Below are 23,422 nucleotides of genomic sequence, written 5' to 3' on the forward strand. Positions count from 1 at the left end.
GGTGTAATGCCAGAAAAACATGATAAGCAAAGTACATATTTGATTCTACATGTGATAACAGTGGCAAGAATTATATTTGCACAATATTGGAAAAATGAAGCAATACCACCAGAAGAAGAAATAATTTAAAAAATATTAGACTGTGCGGAAATGGACAGACTTACTTTAAGGTTGAAAGAAAAAGAAGCAACAGATTATTTTCAAACTTGGGACCTGTTTTATTAATGGTTAGAGAAAAGATTTAGGAATTTAATTTGTATTAGTGAATAAGATACTCAGACAACACATTTTTGTTGAATAATTATTACTGAATTCTGTTAAAAATAATAAAACTTTATAAAAAACCTCATTAACTGCTATATATTTTCTATTAATGTAGATTAAGATTGTGAATTCCTTTAAAGATGCAGATGTCAACAGGCAAATTAAGATTCTTCACGACCATAGGATTTGCTAGCAATCTCCTGACTCATTCAGCAGACTCAGATACAAACTTTTTTCCTTCCCTGGTTCAGATATTTTAAAATAGGGAGAGAGGAATCTTTCAATGCTAGGCCAATAGAGAAGTAATATCCTGTGAGGTGGAATACCAGAATTTGTCTGATCTTTACTGCTGTCTACTTCCTCCTACACACTGAAAACTGCATCTCTCTGATACCACTTCCATTTTGAGCTCACCCATCCCAGCTGTGATACAGTCATATAGCAGCAGCAACTAAATCCCACGCACCAGCAGACCAGCCTGTGGCCATCTCCCAATGTGTCACTTTCAGATCTGTTTTGTTTTTCTTCCTCTTCTCCTTTTGCTTCCCTTGGCTGATTTCTGCCCTTCAACAGTGCCTCCCTTAAGCTTTGCAATACATTAGTATAAAGTCAGATTTGATAGCTGTCCTAAATTTGTATTTCTCTTTTGATTTATCAGGAGCACTGATGGGCAACCAGGTGATTTAGTGCTCCACAAATATTCAGGAATGCAATGGAAGGCCATTATTAATAACAACCATAATAACTTGCAATGTCCCTTCTCAGAGCATTTGATGGCCATGCCACTCCATTTAGCATTTTAATGGTGGCATGTGGCCTCTGTATGGCACCTGGTTAGAGCTGATGGATTTGAGCAGGCTAGCCAAGGAAAGGTTATTTGTCAAGTATTCCATCGTTACTCTGGGCTGTTTAGAAAACTCCAGGTCAGACCAACTCCAACTGCATTCCTGTCCATGCCTGAAACTTGTCACATTATTAAGCTGTCAGCAGGACTCTAGTGTGAGATAGATTTTGGCTGTGAATTCCATGCAAATGTTCAGGGCATTCTAGTGGAAACAGCCTGAGGTAAGCATTGCCGTAATTATTACCCTAAAAATGGAAATGCTTGATAGCCACCAAGCTAATGCATTTGTGAGGAAATTCATCTCAAGGAAATACATGAACCAAGGCAGTAACAATCAAAGTAATGCTTTTTATAAAGAATATGAATTTGGAGAGATATAGAGCAACACATTTGCTGTGAATGATAAGAGGGTATCTCATTATCTCCAGTTTCAGATACAGAAAGCAGTGGAGCTGATAAATCTAAAATAAAGTAAGGTGTTTAAATACTCTTTTGAGCTACTAAAGGACTATCACAATATTAGCAAGACTGGATATAGAAGAACATTCCCTGTGGCTCTAGGAGAAGCAAGCTAAATGTCAGCATAAAGTGAATGCTGGTGTTCTATACTAGAATAAATCACCATCTTGCTCCTCCAAAATCTACCGCTTGAAGCAACCATGTTTTATCATGACTCCAAGACTCTCACTACGTCCAATTACCCAACTGGGAAATTGTGGAATAAGGAAACCTCCACAACCTCATCAAGGCTTGATGGGATTGAAGGGGCTGGCTGAGGGCTTCTTGGTTGGTCAATCTGCAGGGTTCCCCAAAAGAAAGGGATGTCTGAATAATCATTTTCTTCCTCTACAGAAGTTTCTTCAAAGTCTGTGTCAGGTGAGGATTGTCCAAGCTAAATAACACAGTCACATGACTATGTGACTTTACAACCACATCACTTAGTGACAAAATTTATGGTCCCAATTACTGTTGTAAATGAAGGATCGATCGGTTAGGTTTATTTATTTGATTTAGGTGCTGCCAAATTCCCAAACAATCCAGGAGGCTCACAATATAAAAATAAGACATTAAATAGCACAATACAATAAACAAGATAGAAATTCAGCCACTATTTTTTTTTAAAAAAAAAGGTAAAATACATGGTACAAAAGTCTTGGCTTTGCATCCTGGGATAGTTTGTACCAATTCTTTTGTAAAGATTCCAAAGCATACACCTTTTCAGATAAATGATAGGTTCAGGCAGATTTAGCTAGCAATAGAATGTCCTATATCTGTAAATTGTTTTCTGGGATTGAACCCAGATCCCAGGAAAACAGCTTTAAATATACTTTGGTGTTAACTCCAACATATCTCTTGTATGCCAGTAGTGCAGTGGTTAAAGTGCAGTATTGCAGTCAAACTCTGCCCACAGCCTTGAGTTTGATCCATATGGGGCTCAGGGTTGACTTAGCCTTCCATCCTCCCAAGATCTGTAAAATGAGACCCAGATTGTTGGGGGGGGGAATATGCAAATTTATTTATTTATTTATAATGCTTCTACCTTGTGAATTGCTCAGACAGTGTTGTAAAGCGCTATGGGATGGCATATAAGCCTAAATGATATTGCTATCGTGCTGAACCATAGAATCATAGAACTAGAAGAGAGCTTAGAAGTTGTGTTGTCCAAGCACCATGTTTGAAAATACAGTATCCCTGCCAGATGAGCTTTCAGCCCCTTTGCTTAATAGTTCCAGGAAAAGAGAGCCAACCATCTTCAAGACTAGACTGCCACTTCCACCTACAATCAAAAGAAAATGCCTACTTTTGCTCTAATAGAATACAGAATAAAAAATTGGAGATCTTCTAGTCCAAACCTGTGCTCAAGCAGGAGACCCTAAACTATTCTAGAAAATTGGCTGTCCCATCTCTTCTTAAAAACCTCCAGTGATGGAGCACCCACAGTTTCTGGAGGCAAGCCGTTCCATTGATTAGTTGTTCTCATTGTCAGGAAATTTCTCCTTAGTTCTAGATTGAATTTATCTTTGATTAATATCCATCTGTTGGTTCTTGTCCTGGTCCTTTGATGAATAGTTAGACCCCCTCCTCCCTATGGCAGCACCTCAGATATTACAAGACTGCTATCATGTCATCCTTAGTTCTTCTCTTCGCTGGATTAGACTTGCCCAGTTCCCACAATTGTTCAACATTTATGAACGTTCATTGATTATGCATCATTCATTCATGCTTTAGCCTCTAATCCCCTATTTGTTTTTTTATTAGCTCCCTTGATTTCATATCTTTAGATGAGAACAGAGGAGGGATTACTCACAATTGATGTATATTTATTTATTTATTTATTTTTATTTTATTTATTTAATTAATTTTCTATACCGCCCTATTCCCGAAGGACTCAGGGCGGTTTACAGGGCAATATTTAAAAGACAATATAAAATTAAGATAAAAATAGAATTAAAAAGAATTAAATTAATAATAGCCCAACAATAAAACAATGTTAAAAACTTAAAACTAAAAACCCCCTCAGTCCAGGCCAGATAGATCGAAAAGCCAGGTTTTCAGGTCCTGGCAAAATGAGCGCAGGTCGGGGGCAGTCCGGAGTTCCACAGGTAAATCATTCCAAAGGGCAGGCGCGCCCACAGAGAATGCCCTCCCTCTGGGGATCACCCGCCGGCATTCCCTGACCGGCGGCACCCTAAGGAGGCCCTCCCTATGGGAGCGCACAGGACGATGGGAAGTTGATGCCGGCAGCAGGTGTTCCCTTAGATCAGGGGTCGGCAACCCGAAAAAGGAAAAGAGCCACTGGGAACCGGTTCCATCACACATAAAAAAAGTGGGAGCCGCGTGCGTGCGTCCATGCACGCGCATGCACAAAAACCATTTCTTGCGCATGCACGGATGCGCGTGGTTGCCTTTTTTTATGTGTGATGGAACCGGTTCCCGGTTGCGCGACAGCGACGGCCCATCTGCAAAGCTGCCGAAAGCGGCAGCTTTGCAGACGGGCCGCGGCAGCTTTCGCAACAAGCGGGGCCGCTGCCCATTCCAAGAGGTGCGCGCGCACCTCCCCAAACCTCCCCAAACGTAGGCAGGTTTGGGGAGGTTTGGGGAGGTGCGCGCGCACCTCTCGGAATGGGTAGCGGCCCCGCTTGTTGCGAAAGCTGCCACGGCCCGTCTGCAAAGCTGCCACTTTCGGCAGCTTTGCAGACGGGCTGCGGCAGCTTTCACAACAAGCGGGGCCGCTGCCCGTTCGCGCGGAGGTACGGAGACCTGCTGACGTTTGGGGAGGTTTGGGGAGGTGCGCACGCACTCTCCAAACCGCCGCCATCCCTTTTGCACAGCTGCCGTGTTCGTCAATGTTTGACGAACGCGGCAGGTCTCCGGACGGGATGGCAGCGGTTTGGCGAGTGTGCGCGCACTCTCCAAACCATCGCCATCCCGTTTGCACAGCTGCCGTGAACGCGGCAGGTCTCCGGACGGGACGGCGGCGGCTTGGAGAGGTGCGTGCGCACCTCCGCCCTTCAGAAAGGTGCACGCGCACCTCTCAGAACGGGCGGTGCCACTCTCCATTTGGAGAGGTGCGCGCGCACCACTGCCCGTTCAAAGAGGTGCGCGCGCACCGGGCGGCTGGGAGCCGCAGGAGATGGCTCAAAGAGCTGCATGCGGCTCCGGAGCCGCGGGTTGCCGACCCGTGCCTTAGATAGTCCGGACCCAGGCCATTTAGGGCTTTATAGGTCATCACCAGCACCTTGAATCTGTAGTGTGGCCAAACAATTGTAGAAATGAAAAAAAAATGAAGAAGTTGATTAATGTTTAGCTTTGTGCTTTTATTTTTCAAGAGAAATGCACAATGGGTCTGAAATTGGGACTCTTGCACAGAACAGTTACATGAGCCAAATGATCCATACTCTACCATAAACTTCAAATGTGGAGAAGTGATCTGGAGCTGCATTTAAACTGGTTGTGAAACCCTTATGTAGAAGCACACTCACAATTTTGAAAATCTCTTCAGAATTCTTTTAAAGAAAATACACCCAGATATATTTCAGAGAATAGGAATTGCCATCTGCATCCTGAGTTTACATATGAGATCTCTAATATTGCATTGTTTCAGTGAAATGTTTTATGTTTATCTAAGTAAACATGTAGTGGACTTTGAAAAAAATGATCCTTGAAAGAAGATTTTCACCCTCTAATGGGTAACAACATGGGTGTCAAACTCAATCATGTCACATGATGTGTCGTGACGTACTGTGATGTTTTTTGCCTTTGCGGAGCGGAGGTTTGCGTGGCCTATATGTGACGCATCTGGCCTGTGGGCCACCAATTTGATACCCCTAGTCTAAAATAATGTTCTTCACAATTTAAACTTGTTAAATTGATACTAATAATCTTGGTTTTGGTTTGCTTTCCATTAGGAAAAACATTTAAAGCAGAACCAGGTCTTAAGGCTCTTAGGGAAAAGCCAAGAGGTTGGAGGCAGATCTTACCTCAAGGGGAACAGTGTTCCAGAGGGCAGGAGCCATGGCAGAAAAGCCCCTTCTCCTGGCCCCCATTGGCTGGAATTCCTTGGCCAACCGGTCTTCAGCATGCCCCTACTGCCAGAAAGAGTGGGGTAGGCCAATCCCATTGGGGTGAAACATTTGCTTGAATAGCCTTTTAAATTTGCAAACCTCACTTTCTAATCACTTTTGGAAATTGCTTATTAACCATTTCAAAATTATTAGAGGCCTTCAGAATCACAAGTTTGAAAAGTCTTCAATGGGTGAGTTTATTTTCAACCCTGAATAAAATAAAAAAATAATTATAAACTTAAGAACTTAAAGAATCTGAAATAAACATTAAAAAGCTAAATATAATTTTGATTTTAGGAAATTTTAAAGGACTAAGGGTCCAGATAAATTTGAAATATTGAAATTTTTACAATAAGACTTTGGAATTAATTGTAATGAACAAACAACTTTTCATGCTTTGGTTTTTGGAAGACATAACAGAGATAACCAATTTCATGACTTAAAAACTGGACACAAGACAGGACTAAAGATTGTAGGTACAGGGGAAATGTAAACATAAAATGAAAAAGAACAATGAAAATACTGAAGAAGGATGGAATCAGAAATCAATAATCATATCAATAACAATGCCTGCTTCTATGACTAGATTATGTCTAAAAGATATTTTTGAAGAAATGAAGTTGTAGAACAATTTTTTTTCTGACAAGATAGGGATGATATTGAAATTCAATTTAACAACTGACAGGACAAGAAAATAATTTTAAAAAGAATGTTTTACTGGATCTGCAAAGGAAATTGGTTGATATTTTAAAATTAAAAAGGGAAATAAAAGAGAGTGATAAATCAAGTAAGTTTATCTGGACAAGTTTTTCATCTTGGATTTACAAAAGAGGCTTGTTAAAGCCTTGAAGAACTCTGTGTGATGGGACAAAGAAAAAATAAAGTGAAATAAAAACCTACAATAATATGTCAATGAAGTAAAGATTAAGACTGTTAGAAGTAAATGAGAAGAATATAAAATTGGTTTATTTGATCAAATTTAAAAGAAGATATTTTAGGAGAAGAGCAGGCAGCACTGGGGGATGGGGTGAAATGTATCATTAGCTTAGAATCATTGTATTCCCACAAGAGGTCCAAGCCCAACCCCTCCTGAATTTTTTTGACCTTTGATCTTGTGCCAATTTAGTATTGAACTTTAGTTGACTAAATTCTTGTATATAGACTTGAATATATCTTCTATGCTGCAGCCTAACAGATGGTCCTGATTCTTTCCCCTAACAGATATGTTGTTACTTCTGACTACACCGTTTGGACTTTCTGCAGTCACCAGGACTGACAAGATGATGCTTCACGGATTTGTCTATAGATAAGTGATAGGATATGGGATGAAGAGATAAATGTTTGTACCCTTAGAAGGAGATAAAGAGTCACTAAATTTGTTTATGCTTTTGAGAGTTGGAATTCTTTATGTGTTTCTTTTCTCTTTATCACATGTTTACTTTTTTCTTTCTCTTTTTTCCCCACACTTTTCTTTCTCTTTTCTTTCTTTCTTTAGTTTGTATTAGATTTTAATATTGTAATCAAAATTCTGGGGGGGAAAAACTATTCCTCTATAGATGCATCAGCATTGTGTTATATAGTTCAGACTGATTTGCTATATGGGCTGAAAGAAGAGGATACAAACCCTTTTGTTATGAGAGTTACTTGAAGCCTCTCAATGTTCAGGTTTTTTTCTCTTTACTCCCTTACAAGAATCTGGCACTGAACAAAATCAAGATGTCCTTGCTTCACTGCAGCAACTTGGCAACTACTTGCATGAAGAGACTGACAACAAAGAAATCCATGATTACTGTTACATTTCTGTACCTTTGGACTAGACACATTTGTCAAAACTGTTATAAAAAGAAATGCAAATCTAAAGAATTTCAGTCACCAGAAGGGGGAGGGGGAGGAAAGTAAACACTGTCTGGCAGCTTCTATGTCTTTTGATCATGTTTGCCACATTCTTACTTGTCTTATAGAGGGATTGCATATAGATTTATTGCAAAAGATTTCCATGCATGTCTCTCATTTTCTTTTGTTCCACGGTGTCCAATTTCCTGAAAAGATGTATCTGATAAAACAATGTTAAATTACTTGATAAATCTCAGTTAAAAGCATCTGAATTTTCTTAATAAAAAAAAAGATCCAGAATCTACTTTTCTGGCTCATACATAAATTTGCAGCATGATTATTTATCTTGCTTAGTTTTCATCCCAAAGATATAGCTAATAATATACACAGAAAACTAAATATGTTGGAATGAAATAAGCTTGCTAAACACTGGCACTCAAATCACATGAAAGATGCAACCAGAGGGTAAAAAGAAGGGCTTGCACTGAACTTATAATTATTACTCCTCAAGAGTGATTATTGCTATTATGAGCAACTCTCAAATGGACTTATACCATCAATGCATATGACATTGGCAAAATATTTTTTTTAAAGAGAAAGTTTAAAAACTGCATTGAAAATGATCCTAGAATTGTGACAGAAATATTCCTGTCTGTTCATCAGATTCTGCTCTGATGATTCCCTTGTTCTATCCATCCTGTTTCCAATTCCCTACTAATTCTTCTCCCTTCAGTGCCTTGATGTCCATTGAGAAGTCAGAGATCCAATTCAGGGCCTTCTATCAGCAATTAAGGCAGAAATCTAAATATGCCGAGGTGGTTCAATGACTTTCCATAAATTAAATTTCAGAGGCTGGTCTTCAAACAGATGAAGTGAATATTCCGGCTTTATGTTTGCTCCATCTACGGCCAGGAAATAATTTCCCAGAGGTTAGTTTGGCTGGAGGCTGAGAAGCAGGGGAAGGGAGGGAAAAATGAAATACTTGCTATCTACTGTAACATAAAACTTGGCTCACATGCTTGAATGATCTGGTGTTATTTGCTCAATAGACACCTTTCATGCAATGCAGCTGTTTTTGGTTTATGGCACAATGCCTGATGAATAGTGTAGGCAAATGAGTACTGAAACCAGGCAAAAATATGTTTCCTACTTTGGCTGGGGGCAGGAGAGGTTGTGTGGATCTGATAAGATTTTGGATAGGTTGATATATTATCCAAGATCACAGGTCCCAACATTTACACTATATGCAGAGGTTGGAAGTGATGTACCTCTTCCACAGGATGTTTTAATTTCTTACTTTATTGGATCACTGCAAGACACATCCACAGAAAAATAGCACCAAACTATTCGAATAACATCTGAATTAAGTGAACCCTCCCTCTTCTTTTCAATCTGAAGCAGATAGAATGGTTTTATTGTCTAAGGCTGACTCAGGAGATGATTCCCCATTGTCATCAACATTGGAAGCTGAACTATGTTGGAACAATAAAAGCTAAACAAGACTCCTAGGCAGAAAATCCAAATTACAGATGTCAAGCAATAGCCACCTCTGCCTGTTAAACTGCAGAAGAAAAGCCACAAACCCAGGGTGTTGCTTGTTGAATTCCTTAGTTGGAGCGTTTGTGGCTAACCTGGCTCCTTGGGTTTTATAAACTATTCAGTCCCAATCCACTGGCTACTGTTCTCTGCACTGAAATGTATTATTTTGCTATCAATAAACAGCCGCAAAGTCAAATTAGTATTGTTTACTGTCAAATTAACATGGAAAGTGATATGTTCTGCTTTGTGTTTATAGCTTCTGCACAGCCTACTCCAGCAGAGAATTGACTAAATGAGAACGGACAACTTCCAGTGGTAGATGCTCTTTGAGATCAAACAGAAGGCAAACGTTGTTTGTCTTATAAAATAAATAGTATTTTTTCAGGTTCATGTGTTCAGAATAACAACTATTATATTTCAACAGCTGTTTTTTATTCTGCAACTAATTGAATGGCTCATTCTCCACTCAATTCACAGACCATTGTTTCCATTCCTCTAGTGATTCAGAGAAAGAGAGAATGTCTTCCACAAGGAATGTGGCCCTGGGATGGGGAAAAGGCTGACAAATGCACTCCTCCATTTGTTGTACCCGGAGCTCCTGAAGACCTCCAAACATTTCAACAATAATGTCTGTGATGTATGTGTGTAGGGGAATGTAATTTTCCAAAGAAATTGCCTAGTGATAAATTCCAAAGACTTCTCTGAAATTACCAAATGCATTGTCTTCTAAAGATTTCTTTTTTTTTACACTCCTAAGCCATTGTGCCATTTGTATTTTCCATTTCTGAACTTTGGAGTTCTCTTCAGTTGTGACACCATTCAATGTACTTCTAGTGATACTATTAATGTGGTGGATTTTTTCACAATGATACTTTAACCATTTATTAATCTTTACATAAGAATTGCTCCTTAAAATGCTTTTTGTGTGATGAGGCTCCTTACCATAGAACACAAGTGGAAACAGTGGTAGAGGTACCTGTCTACCCCAGGGGGTAGGCAACCTTGGCTCTTTTATGTCCATGAGTCATAAAAAAGCCAAGGTTGCCTACCCCTGGTTTAACTAAAGTCCTAGATAAGTATTCAACATTCAAACTCTAATGTAACTTTCAAAAGAAAGTTTTAAGAAATGATCTGCTGGGCCTGGCCTATGGTCCATCCACTTGAGCATTTTGTTTATCTTGGTGGCCAACCAGGTACTACTGTAAAATTTATATTGAAGTGATGAGGGCAAGAATCTCTTCCTGCTTTTACTGGCCAGAAATAGAAATAAGATTGTAGTACCTCTGATCCTGGAAGCAGATACTTCTTTTTAATTACCGGTACTTTTTTTCAAAACAGAATGTTTTCAGGACATCTTTCATGGATAACTGAAAACCAGGCCACTATACCTGTTTTGAATATAGCAGAGCAGATTAGGTCATTGAGTAGTAATAATATAAAACTAGATGCACATATACTTTTATTAACTATAATTTAATTTGTTGTCTGCGGACACTGATTTGCAGGTATTATCAAACATAAGCAAAATGACACAAACGTAATATGTATTTTAACACATATCTTTCTCATCAAATTAGAATAGAATAGAGCTGGAAGGGACATTGGAGGTCTTCTAGTCCAGCCCCCTGCTCAAGCAGGAGAACCTACAATACCTCAGACAGGTGAATGTCCAGTCTCCTCTTAAAAATCTCCAGTGATGGAGCACCCACGATTTCTGGTTGATTGTCCTCACTGTCAGGAAGTTTCTCCTTAGTTCCAGGTTGCTTCTCTCTTTGATCAGTTTCCAACCATTGGTTCTCATACTCCCCTCTGGTACTTTGGTGAACAACCTGTCCCCCTTTTCCTTGTGGCAGCCCCTCAGATACTGGAATACTACTATCATGTCTCCTCTATTTCTTCTTTTCTTTAGACTAGCCAAACTCAAGTCCCGTAGCTGTTCTTTGTATGTTTTGATCATCTTAGTTGCTCTTCTCTGAATTTTTTCCAAACTCTCAACATCTTTTTTGTGATATGGTGACCAAAATTGGCTGCAGTATTCCAGGTGTGGTCTCAATAGGGTTTTATAAAGTGGTTCTAATACTTCATGTGATCTTGATTCTATGCCTCTGTTTATACGACCCAGGATTGTATTAGCTTTTTTTTTTTGGAATTTTTTTCATTAGTTTTTGTAAGGTTAAGGGGGGGGTAAGGGGGTGGGAATTAGGGTTAGGGTACAGGGAAGGTTGGGGGTAAGGGTTGGGTTTTCCCCCAATAACAGCATATTGTCTGGGTAAATATATATAAATAAAAGTAATAAAGCTAATAATTGATAACAATGATAGGTATAATAGATTATCATAAACAATACTTAGTTTTCAATGTATAGTATTTTTCTTACTCAAATAAATTCAAAATTGCATATCACATTCCTTTCTCTCTAACTCGCTTATCTAGCCACTGATAGAATTTATTCAAAGTTCTATAGTAAACTGAATGCTCTTTCTCTTTAATCTCTAAAGTTAATCTATCCACTTCTGCACAATCCAATATTTTCTTGATTAATACTTCTTTAGTCGGTAACTTTTCATTTTTCCAATATTGGGCATACATAATTCTCGCTGCTGTCAATACATGTAACATTAAGTATCCGCTCTCCTTGTCATAGTTGGGGGCCTATCATTTTTTAACAGAAACAATTCTGGTTTAAATTCTATTTGTTTTTTAATCATTTTCTCCAACCATAAATGTATCTTAAGCCAAAACCCTTTAGCTTTAGGACATGACCACCAGATATGGTAATAAGTACCTGGTCTTTGGTTACATTTCCAACACACATTTGAAGTATTTTTAAACATTTTTGCTAGTCTCACTGGTGTCATGTGCCATCTATAAAACATTTTATACAAATTTTCTTTATATGGTACAGCTTTGGTTAATCTAATATTTCTGTCCCATAACTTTTCCCATTCTTCAAGCTCTATAGTATGTCCAACGTTTTTTGCCCATATTATCATTGTTTCTATAACTTGTTCCTCCTTAGCTTTTTTGGTTGCTGCTGCACACTGCTGGCTCATAGTCAAGTGATTGTCCACTAGGACTCCAAGGTCCCTCTCACAGTTACTGTTTTTAAGCCAGGTCTCGCCCAATCTGTATTTGTACCTTTGGTTTTTCCTGCCCTAAATGTAAGACTTTGCTTTTCTCCAATTGAAACTCATTATTAGACATGTTTCATGGAAAATAGGAACAAAAGTCTAAGCAAGACGATATGAAAATTAAACTTAAGGAACTTTTGAGTATATATGCAAGACAATCTTTACCAAGACTATATATAACTTTTGTCAGTTAAATTGAAACTTAATTCTTTCGATACGTTAGATAAAGAATATAGAAATATCTGTGGCATAAGGAAAAGGTTTTGGAACTGAAGACAAAATCTAGTGAATTTCTGGATTCCTCACTGAAAATAATAAGCTGAGTACACAATGATTCAACAAATCACATGATAAAAAAATTATATATGACTTTTAAATTCTGATTCAAATTTTAGAAAGGAATAATTTTGTAAATAATATAGCTCTTGCAAAAAATACATATGATCAAGATGATTATTTAACTGTCTCACTATCTCTTCAGAAAATAATTGAGATCACTCAATCTATCCTATTTTGACTCCTAAATTGTTGGAAGTGTTTATGCTTTTTTAATATTTTTTTATTTCATCTAGTGAAGCTTTTATGATGGTATATTAAGGTAAGCAATGTTTAGCCTGTACTAATGTGCAAACCATTGCTGATTTCCTTGTTAAATATTGATGCTATGTAAGAGTGACCTTGAACACAGATTACAGATAATATTTACACATGATTGTCCATCCTGCATTATCTGGCTTTATAAATGTGACAAATCTCAGATAATAGTAGATATTAGTATTATATTTGATATGTTGCTGTTAAAAATGTGGAAAGAATGTGTTTGGAAAACAATTGACATGGCTTATTCCTTGGTCCAATGAGCTTTAAACTAAAATTGGAAGGGGAAGGAGATGAATATTTAGTAAACATAAACCCCAAAGTAAACCTTTTGATAACCAAGCAGACAAAAAGGAAAGAAGTCGTGAGAATGAAAGGGAACTCAGGTGTAAAACAAGAGAAGGAGGAAGCAAATGCAAGGTCAACTATAAAGAGCTGAGATGCCTATAAACTAATGTTCAAAGTTTGGGGAACAAACAGGATGAACTTGAAGCCCTAGTACACGAGGGTAGATATGGCATTAACAGAACTTGGTGGGATGGAACCCATGATTGGAACATACTGGTAGAAGGATATAAATTGTTCAAAAAATAAAACCCAACAAAAGAGGAGAGAGAGTTTCATTATACGTGAGAAATCACTATATCTCTATAGAAATACATAGCATAAAGGAAAAAGAAATGACATTGCTATCAGTGTACACTACAAGTCACCTAACCAAGCAGAGGAAATAGATGAAGTTTTGCTAACCAATTAACTAAAGTATGCAAGAAACACACTACAGTAGTAATGGGGGGGGGGCTTTAACTACCCTGACATTAACTGGGAGACAAACTCTGCAACAAGTGGGAGATCAAACAGATTCCTGACATGCCTACCAACAACTTTGTCACCCAAAAGGTAGAGAAGGGAACTAGAGAGTCAACTATACTGGATTTAATTCTTACAATAGGGATGAAATGATAGAAGAAGTAGAAATTGTAAAAACCCTCAGGGAGGATGGACATGTCATATTAGAATTCAACATAATGCAGGCACAGGTAATTGAACCAAGTCAAACTAGTGTTTTAGACTTCAGAGGAGAGCTGGCTTCAACAAACTAAGAGAGAGACTAGAGAGAGAGAGATTAGGAAAGATTTCATGGATGGAAAAACTATTCAAGATTTTTGGGTGGCTGTGAAAAATAATACCATAAAAACCCAAACAAATACAATACCACAGAAAAACAAAAACAAGAGACCCCAGATGAAACCATCAAGGTTGCATAAAGAACTCTCTGACAAACTGAGGAACAAAAAGGACAAGTATAAAAAAATTGAAAGAGTATCCCATAATCAAAGCAGAATACCAGCAAATAGCATGAATCTGCAAGGACAGAATTAGAAAAGCTAAGGCTCAGACAAACCTTACTGCCTTCTTTGACAAAAAGACTAAATTAATGGATCAGAGAAACACGTTGCATTGAGTATACCTGGATTTCAGTAAGACATTTGACAAAGTAAATCACAATCTACTTGATGAGACAAAGCAATGTGGGACAGACAGTATCACTACAGATATACTTGCAATTGGTTGACCAACCACACTTAGTGGGTAGTCCTTGATGGAACTACATCTATATGGAGGGAAGCATGCAGTGGGTTACCTCAAACTGTTGTTATGTACATACGTATACTGTTAGTTTTGTCATTGCTGCATATTCTCCAAGTTTAAATACCCAATCTGATACTGAGGATACTATATCTTTTTCTGCCTTGAATTATTTCCTCTTTGATCAAAACATCTCACTAAACTCATTGGGGATATTCTTTATCAATTATTCAATGTAACTTGATATTGGAACAATGACCTTTGCCTGTTGTATCAGGCAACTGACATGAAAATCACTCATATTGCAGACAGGTTACTAAGTTAATCAAGAGTAAACGTAATACGCTTGTTATAGGCTCTAATGTATTTTTGGAAATGTGCAAAAAAAATTACTTGGTGTTTGAATTCCTGAAATATCTTACCTCAAATTGCTGTAGATTTAAATACCTCAAATTGTGTATTTTGGGTTAATGCTGATATAAATAGATGGTTAACAATTCCAATATTGTTAAGGAGAAATGTAAAGGTTGTAAAACTGACTATTGTTTCAAGACTAATGTAAGTACATGAGGTATACCATGTTTGTATTGCACATGGATGGATAATTTATTAAGAAAATTTTATGGGAAGGACAAATCCTTAGATTACCCTTGTCAAAATTATGGTTATCCAATGTTGTTTTGGGGGTTGGGAGTAATTTTCTGAGTTCTCACTTGTATCATTGGAATGCATTTCTACTTCTAGTTATCTCTGGAATCCAAGCAATCAAACTTCCAAATTATTATTTGCATGAATAGAAATTATTAATAAACTGTCTGATATGGCAGAGCTTTTGGAAAAATAATGAAATGAAATGACATATCAGTGGTTAAGAATCTTAGAAACATTAAGTTTTTAAGTATTTAAGAAGAGACTGAGTCAACAAAAGATTTCTTGTACACTTATTGGATACCCCCCATTTTTTTTTTACAAAGGTTGGTTGACAACTTTGTGATGCATATTAGTGCAAATGATGGAAGGGACACTTAAACACACACTATGGGCTTGTTTGATTGTGTTTTGCTTTGGTGAGATATGCATACATTGTTGCTGTGGTTTTTGAAAGAGTAATAAGGATTAAAGATATAAAAGTGATTTTTAATTGGATTGCATTAATTTATGAAGATCTGTGGGTTTACACAGGAGGTGTAGAAAAAAAGATTACCCTTTTATGTTGAAAAAGCAGTGCCATTACAGATTTATATTCTTATTGCTTATGAACTGGCTGTGTAATGGAAAGCTGATCAATACTTTCTGTGCAGCCAAGGTTTAATGCTTTGTTTAAAAATTGAGCATTTGTTTTTGTCTCTCCCTTTTTTTCCTCTTTCTTCTTTTCTTTTTGTAATTTTTTTCTAAAATTTTCTATACTAAAGTAATAACATTTTAAATTTATTTTTGAAAGAACAGCCAAGCCTTTGAAATAAAATCCTACTCTTGCCAACTGAGTTTTTTAAAATGAGTCTGCTAGACTGGGCACAATGCGCTGATCATATACCACTGCATTCCTTGGGATGACTGGAAAAAGCACTGGAATTGACAAAATCCTTCAGCATCATAAAATATTAGAGAAAGAACACTGACAATTGTCTTTCTTCTGCTTAGCAAGAGAAGCACCTGGGTGGTTAAAGCAGAATGATCAAAACCGTGTTATGAATGCTCTAATCAACTTTTTCCAGTTCATATATAGAAAATCCATATGGTGACAGCGTCATTAATAGCACAAAAATGTAAACATAATAAAGGTGGTCCATATACCAAGGTAAAGGGGATAGTTAGTAGTATATCTTCTCTTTGATCTTTGTTAGTACATCCAGCAAGTCATAAGATTTGCAAGTTCTTGTTGATTTGATGAAGGCAACGGTGTACCATACATTACTCACAAAAATGGCATTTTTTTAAAATTCCCTATTTAAATCTAATTTTGCAGGTCATCCCCAGTTACCATGGTTGACACTTTGGTAGATCCTTTTCTATAAACAAAGTTTATTCCTGCTAGATGGAACAAGCTTTATCAAAAGGCTAAGAAAATGTATTTTGTATTATCTCAGAAAGAGTCAAAAGACTCTTTAATAAATGCACAGATCCTGAAAATACTGTCTGAAATGTGAGCGTTTCATCTTAAATTTAGAATGAAAAATGCAAAAAAACAAACAAAAAACCACCCCACTAGAATATTTTCCTGTACGCAGTGCTAACAGATTTCTGCTTCAAGAAAATATTTACAAATTTGGGTGATCATCTAAATTATGTATGTGCAGTTTTGTAGGGGCTGAGAACTGTAATTGACTTTTAAATACCATACTAGGGATTAAAAAAATAACTAAGTATATGTTGAATTTAAATTAAAGAAATCAGCGAATATGATACCTCCTTAATAATTCTCTCACTCTGCCATACTGTAGTTTTTAATGCGACAGCAAGGCAGATATAATATTAAAGACTGTCTACTACTCCTGAGATTTCTGCTTACCCCATCTATGGGCCTTTACAAAGTATCTTGCCCAGCAATAGCTGACATAATTATATCATCTTTCTGCTGCAAAATTACTGAGAATCTTATCTAAAAATGACCCTAGTTCCCACTACATCTTAAACCTCAGTTGCAGCGGTAAGGCTCCAAGATAAAGATGCATGAAAGCTAAGCCTTGCTTAGCCCAATACCGGACCATGCAAGAGTGTAGAATTGTCTCCTGTTTATTATTTATCTATTTGTTTTTAGAGATTTTTATTCCTCCTTTTTTCATGTACAACTTAAGACAGCAAACATACCAAAACACCTCCTCCTTCTATTTTACCTACTTTGTTTATCAGATTTGTATAGCAGAGAACAAACATTAAGAAGGTGAGTGAACTTAAGAGTTCCCATATTTTTAATGCATTCATAAAATTGTAAGCATCTTAAATGTTTCTTCCTCCTCCTCCTCCTCCTCCTCCTCCTCCTCCTCCTCCTCCTCCTCCTCCTCCTCCTCCTCCTCCTCCTCCTCCTCCTCCTTCTTCTTCTTCTTCTTCTTCTTCTTCTTCTTCTTCTTCTTCTTCTTCTTCTTCTTCTTCTTCTTCTTCTTCTTCTTCTTCTTCTTCTTCTTCCAGTTTTTAATTCTCTTTAATTCATTTTGGATGGAGACAACTTCAATTACTCAGATTGTTTTGAATATCAAGCCCAGTCGCATGCTTGCTGGCATGCTCTAAAACTGGTTTGGCTGTATCTTCCTTCTTTCACATAAGCTCAAAGTTATTAAATTTAAAGCAAACATTCAATGCTTCATTCACCAAGTCAGAGAACATATTTTAAAAAGCTATAAAGGACCAATCCAAATGGAACTGTAGAAGCTTTTCTGTCCTGAGGCATTTGGAAAGCTGTTTCGGAGAGTGGAGTGGCCATGCTGATAACGGTGCACAAGGCCTTAGGAAGGGGGGTGTTTCCTGATCAATATTTATTTACTCTTCAGTATGTAAATTTCACACACATTTCAAATGTTTTTTTTTAAAAAAATACACAGATGTGCACATTCTTTAGCATTTCCATTGCACAGCAAGAACCTCAAAGATACATGTGTCATTTTTATTTTGTAAATATTTTCTTCTTTGCATCAGAAGCCCTCCTGCAATTCTTCCAGGGCATCTGCAGTGTTGCACTGCTCTTTTTTTGCCCATGAAGGTGCAGCCTTTCCGCAGCCCGTTACGGGGAAGAACCTTCAGTCTGGAACTAATTGGAACCATCCGCCACTGTCCGTGCCGACTTCAAAAAGCATCTGAGGATACCATCCCAGGACTGTTTGCTCAGTGTCAGTCTGAATTTAATTCCACACCATTTTGTTTTGCTTTAATTTGACATTATTTCTGTATTTATTTTATCTAATAAGCAACGTATTTAACTCTAAAAGCTTCATTCAGGAAGGCTAAGGAAGAAATTAAGAATGGGTGAAGCTTAGAGTTACCACTGACCTGCTCAATTACTTTGCAGTACAGTGTGAATAAGGATGTCACATCAGCCACAGAGATGAAATTGGTAAGTGATAGAGGGATCTGCCACTCAGTGGAATCGCAAATGCTGTTTTAACTCTTTTGGGAAAGGCAGCAAGCAGTGGAGAGCTTCCCTTTTGAAGTGTACACTGTTTATTCACAAGCGAATAAGTATAAAAGTGAAAAGTTTTCATTTTTTTTGTTTAGAATTTTATTTTTATGTACAGAAAAACTGACACATCTATCCAAGCTTGGTGGCCAGCTCTTTAGCCTTGGCTTTTTCGAGTTTAGCAATCCGAGCGACCGATTTGGGACCCAGGATGTCCCCACCCCAGTGATGACGAATCTTAACAGGGTCTACGTCGTGTGCGATCACCACCAGCTGAACCTTCTTGTTCTCCACCAAGGTTGTGACTGTGTTGACACCTGCTCTCAGCACAGGCTGCCTTTTGGTTGGAACATCACCCTTCCCCGCGGCTTTCTGCTCTGCCCGGGCCAACAGTCTCTGCTTTTTCTCTTGCTTGGTCTCAGGCCTGTATTTGTGAGCCAGCTTCAGAACCTGAGTCGCTGTGGAGAAAGACATTAAATTAGAACTGGGGGATTCTGAAATGAAAAAAGTAAATTAAGCTGTTTTTTAAAGACAGATTTTCATTCTTTATGTTTATTGGAATGATTTGATTTGATTAAATTTATATGCTGCCCTTCTCCCTGAGGACTCAGGGCGTCTCACAACAATAAAAATTAAAAAACATAGAGTAAAAAATTTAAAAGAGAATTAAACAATAAATTGAAAATTACGAGACAATTTAACCCAGTAAAAAGCCTAATTAAAAAACATAGTCAGTCCAGGCCCACTTGTTGGGAACAACCAGGTCTTCAGGTCACGGCGGAAGGACCAAAGGTCAGGGGCTGTCCACAGCTCTGGGGGCAGTTTATTCCAGAGGGTCGGCACGCCCACAGAGAAGGCTCTCCCCCTGGGGGTCGCCAGCCGGCATTGCCTGGCCGACGGCACTCTAAGGAGGCCAACTCTGTGGGAGCGAACCGGGAGATGGGAGGTTGACATTGGCAGCAGGTTGTCTCGCAAGTACCCTGGGCCTAAGCCATGTAGGGCTTTAAAGGTTATTACCAGCACCTTGAATCGCACTCGGAGGGTAACCGGAAGCCAATGCAGCTCGTGCAGGAGTGGTGTAACATGGGAGTACCGAGATACTCCCATAAGCACCCGTGTGGCTGCATTTTGCACCAGTTGAAGCCTCCGGGTGCTCTTCAAGGGCAGCCCCATGTAAAGAGCATTGCAGTAATCCAGGCGAGAAGTGACAAGGGTGTGGGTAACCGTGCATAGGGCATCTTGGTCCAAAAAGGGGAGCAACTGGCGCACTAGGCGAACCTGTGCGAAGGCTCCCCTGGTCACGGCCATTAAATGATCTTCCAAATTAAGCCGTGAATCCAGGAAGAAAACCCAAGTTGCGAGCCCTTTCTGAGGGGGGCAACACCTCCCCCCATCAAAAGAGATGGAACTTGTTGGGCAATACGAGATGCCAGTATCCACAGCCACTTGGTCTTGGAGGGGTTCCTTCCCATCCAGACCCGCACCGCCTCCAGGCACTGGGACATCACGTCAAGGGCATCACTGGGTTGGCTCAGGGTGGAGATTAACAACTGGGTATCATCCGCATATTGGTGATACCTCACCCCAAAGCCATGGATGATCTCACCCAGTGGCTTCATATAGATGTTAAACAGGAGGGGGGAGAGAACCGACCCCTGAGGCACCCCACAAGTGAGGGGCCTCGGGGTAGATCTCTGTCCCCCTGCCAATACAAACTGTGAGCGGCCTGAGAGGTAGGAGGAGAACCACCATAAAACAGTGCCTCCCACTTCCAACCCCTCAAGCCATCGCAGCAGGATACCATGGTCGATGGTATCAAAAGCCACTGAGAGGTCAAGTAGGACCAGGACAGAAGAACAGCCCCTGTCCTGGGCCCGCCAGAGATCATCCACCAGTGCGACCAATGCCGTTTCTGTGCTGTAGCTGGGTCTGAAACCGGACTGGTATGGGTCCAGATAGTCCGCTTCATCCAGGAATTGCGGGAGCTGATGCACCATAACACTCTCAACAACCTTTGCTACAAAGCGAAGGTTGGAGACAGGACTGTAGTTATTCAATGAGTCTGGGTCCAGGGCAGGCTTCTTGAGGAGAGGCCTCACCACTGCCTCTTTTAAGGCAGGGGGAAGACACCCTCCATCAAAGAAGCATTGACAACTGCCTGGAGCCAGCCCCCTGTCACCTCCCAGGTGGCCGAAACCAGCCAGGAGGGACATAGGTCCAGTAGACAAGTTGTAGTGCTCAGTCTATGCATGATCCTGTCCACATCATCCAGAGTCACAGGGTCAAACTCACCCCAAATGGTATAATCAAGACCTGCCCTCTCCACTCCGCTGGATTCCGCCCAGTCGGAGTCCAAGCCAGTCCAGATCTGAGCGATTTTGTCCTGCAGATACTGTACAAATTCCTCTGCCCTACCCTGCAAGGGGTCATCCCTCGGTCCCTGATTAAACAGGGAGCGGGTCACTCTAAACAGGGCGGCTGGGCGGTTATCTGCAGATGCAATGAGAGCGGAAAAGTAGACATGCTTTGCCGCTTCCATTGCCACTAGGTAAGACTTAAGATAAGTTCTTAGCTGTGTTCGATCAGATTCGGATCCGCTGGACCTCCAAAAGCTCTCTAGGCATCTTTTCCGGTGCTTCTTCCCGGAGCTCCTTGGTAAACCAGGGGTCCACCTGGGATCTGCGCCGGGTCAGAGGCCGCAAAGGCACAACTTGATCCATGGCCCCAGCAGCCACCCTCTCCCTGGCTTCCACTAGGGCCTCAGCAGAGTCGTGAGCAAGGGAAGCAGGAAATGTCCCAAGCTCCGTCTGGAACCTTTCAGGGTCCATCAGGCGCCTGGGGCAGAACCACCTGGTCGGTTCCGCCTCCCAGTGGTGGGGGGTGGCGTACTGAAAGTCTAGCTGGAGAAGAAAATGATTGGACCATGACAAGGGTTGGATGATTAAATCCCCCCTACCCAGATCATTAATCCACTGCCCAGAGATAAAAACCAGGTCGAGTGTGTGCCCTCCATTATGGGTCGGGTCCTGAAATATTTGAGTCAGGTCCATGGCCTTCATGGAAGCCATGAACTCCCGGGCCAACTCAGACGCCTCACCTGCGGAAGGCAGATTGAAATCCCCCAGAACTATAAGCCTGGGGAACTTAATCGCCAACCCGGACAAGATGTCGAGAAGCTTGGGCAGGACCGATGACACGCAGCTGGGAGACAGGTATGTAATCAATAGGCCCAACTGAATTCCAGGACCCCACTTCAAAAGGAGAGACTCACACCCGCCTATCTGAGGGACAGTCGCCACTCGCAGACAAAGACTCTCCCTAATAATAACCACCACCACCACCCGCCCCTGCCCTGGGTCTGCGGCTGGTGAAGCACCCGGAAACCTGGTGGGCATAATTCCGAGAGAGGGACACCCCCTCTTCGCCCAACCAGGTCTCTGTGATGCAAGCCAGAATAATAGAGTGGTATGATTAGCAATAGTTTGGGCTGTGCCAGACATTACACATGCACAGAGAGACAGATATACATTATACACAGAGACAGACAGACAGACACACACACAAACCTACATGCCGCCCAGTGAGAGACAACTTCCCCAACTAAAATCCCCATTCCTCATCTCTCATTTTTTGTCTGATTTAGAGTTATGCCTCCTCAAAAACAACAAATGGTATATTAAACTTAGTTTTCAAATTTATTTATTTATTCATGAAATTTATTTGCCATCCATCTCATATCTAAGGTCTCAGGATGGCTTATATCATTGCACTTCAAGCTGAACTTGATGGGAGATCACATAACTTAACTTTTTAATAAGCTGTTTCTTCTTAACACCTGGGATTATTCCAAGATTCAACAAAATGGCTTATTTAAAAGGTATTCTGCAGAACCAATTTTATTGCTCTTTAGGCTGGAGATTCTATTGGTCTGCCAAAACCCAGTTTTAATATGAACAAATGTATTTTTCCTTGTCCATTATACAAGTCAGAAGCCAGTTGTTACAGGAAAACTTGTATCAAATAAAATAGATTTATCTTTCGTGTATTGACATTGCCTTAAACTGTCAACAGTGCTGTGCCACAGTAATCTGATTCACAGACATTACAGAAATGGATTTTGGCAGTGATTCCTATATGGCCACATGATCCAACTGGTACAGTGCTACAGAATCGTGAAAAATACATCCTTTGTGGTTGTGGAAAGGGCAGTGGGTTCACATAATGACATTCGGAGGAAGACAATTTCTACTGTGGAGAAATTGACCAAAGCTGTGTGGTGAATGAGGCGGGTTCTTCCAACTTCAAAGTCTAAGAAGCCACTTAACAAATAATAATATCCACTTTCTTCTGCTTTGCTAAATTTACTCACCAAAATGGTTGGAGTTTATTTGTTTGCTTTTTTTTTTACTGTGAGTGACCCCAAAGGCAAATTCTTTTACTGGAAGAATAGTAAGAGATGTGGCATAAAATCAGCTCCACCAATATTTATATTGGCTATTGCGTTTGTCAAGAAAAAACAATTCTTCACTTTCAAATTATAAAAAGAATTATTTTAAATATCTGGTGGCTATTTTAGAAGTTAATTGAATATTCAGATGAAAGGGTACACACTCTTTCTTTCTAACTGCCAACAAACAAGTAATTAATTAATGATAACTTTTAATAAAGGTGCCTCAACCTGATTCATCAGCCATTTGTTGAACTAGCAGCTCTCATACCTAGGAAGCCTTGTATAGCAACTGGGCCATCCATAGTCAAAGTCATAGTTCTGCTCTGCTCTGCTATTGTCTTCTGAAGTGGATTATTTCTTTAGAAGAATTAGTGGATCTGACAGATACCTTTGCCTTCTTCTGGCATACTGAGCAAGCAAGGCATCTGATTATGTTCATCTTCAGTATTTCTATGATTGTACCAGAAGCATTGAAGATGAGCATGATCAGATGCCTTGCTT

Source organism: Vipera berus (assembly GCF_964194415.1).
Source record: "Vipera berus genome assembly, chromosome: 1".
In the NCBI taxonomy this organism is placed as follows: Eukaryota; Metazoa; Chordata; class Lepidosauria; order Squamata; family Viperidae; genus Vipera; species Vipera berus.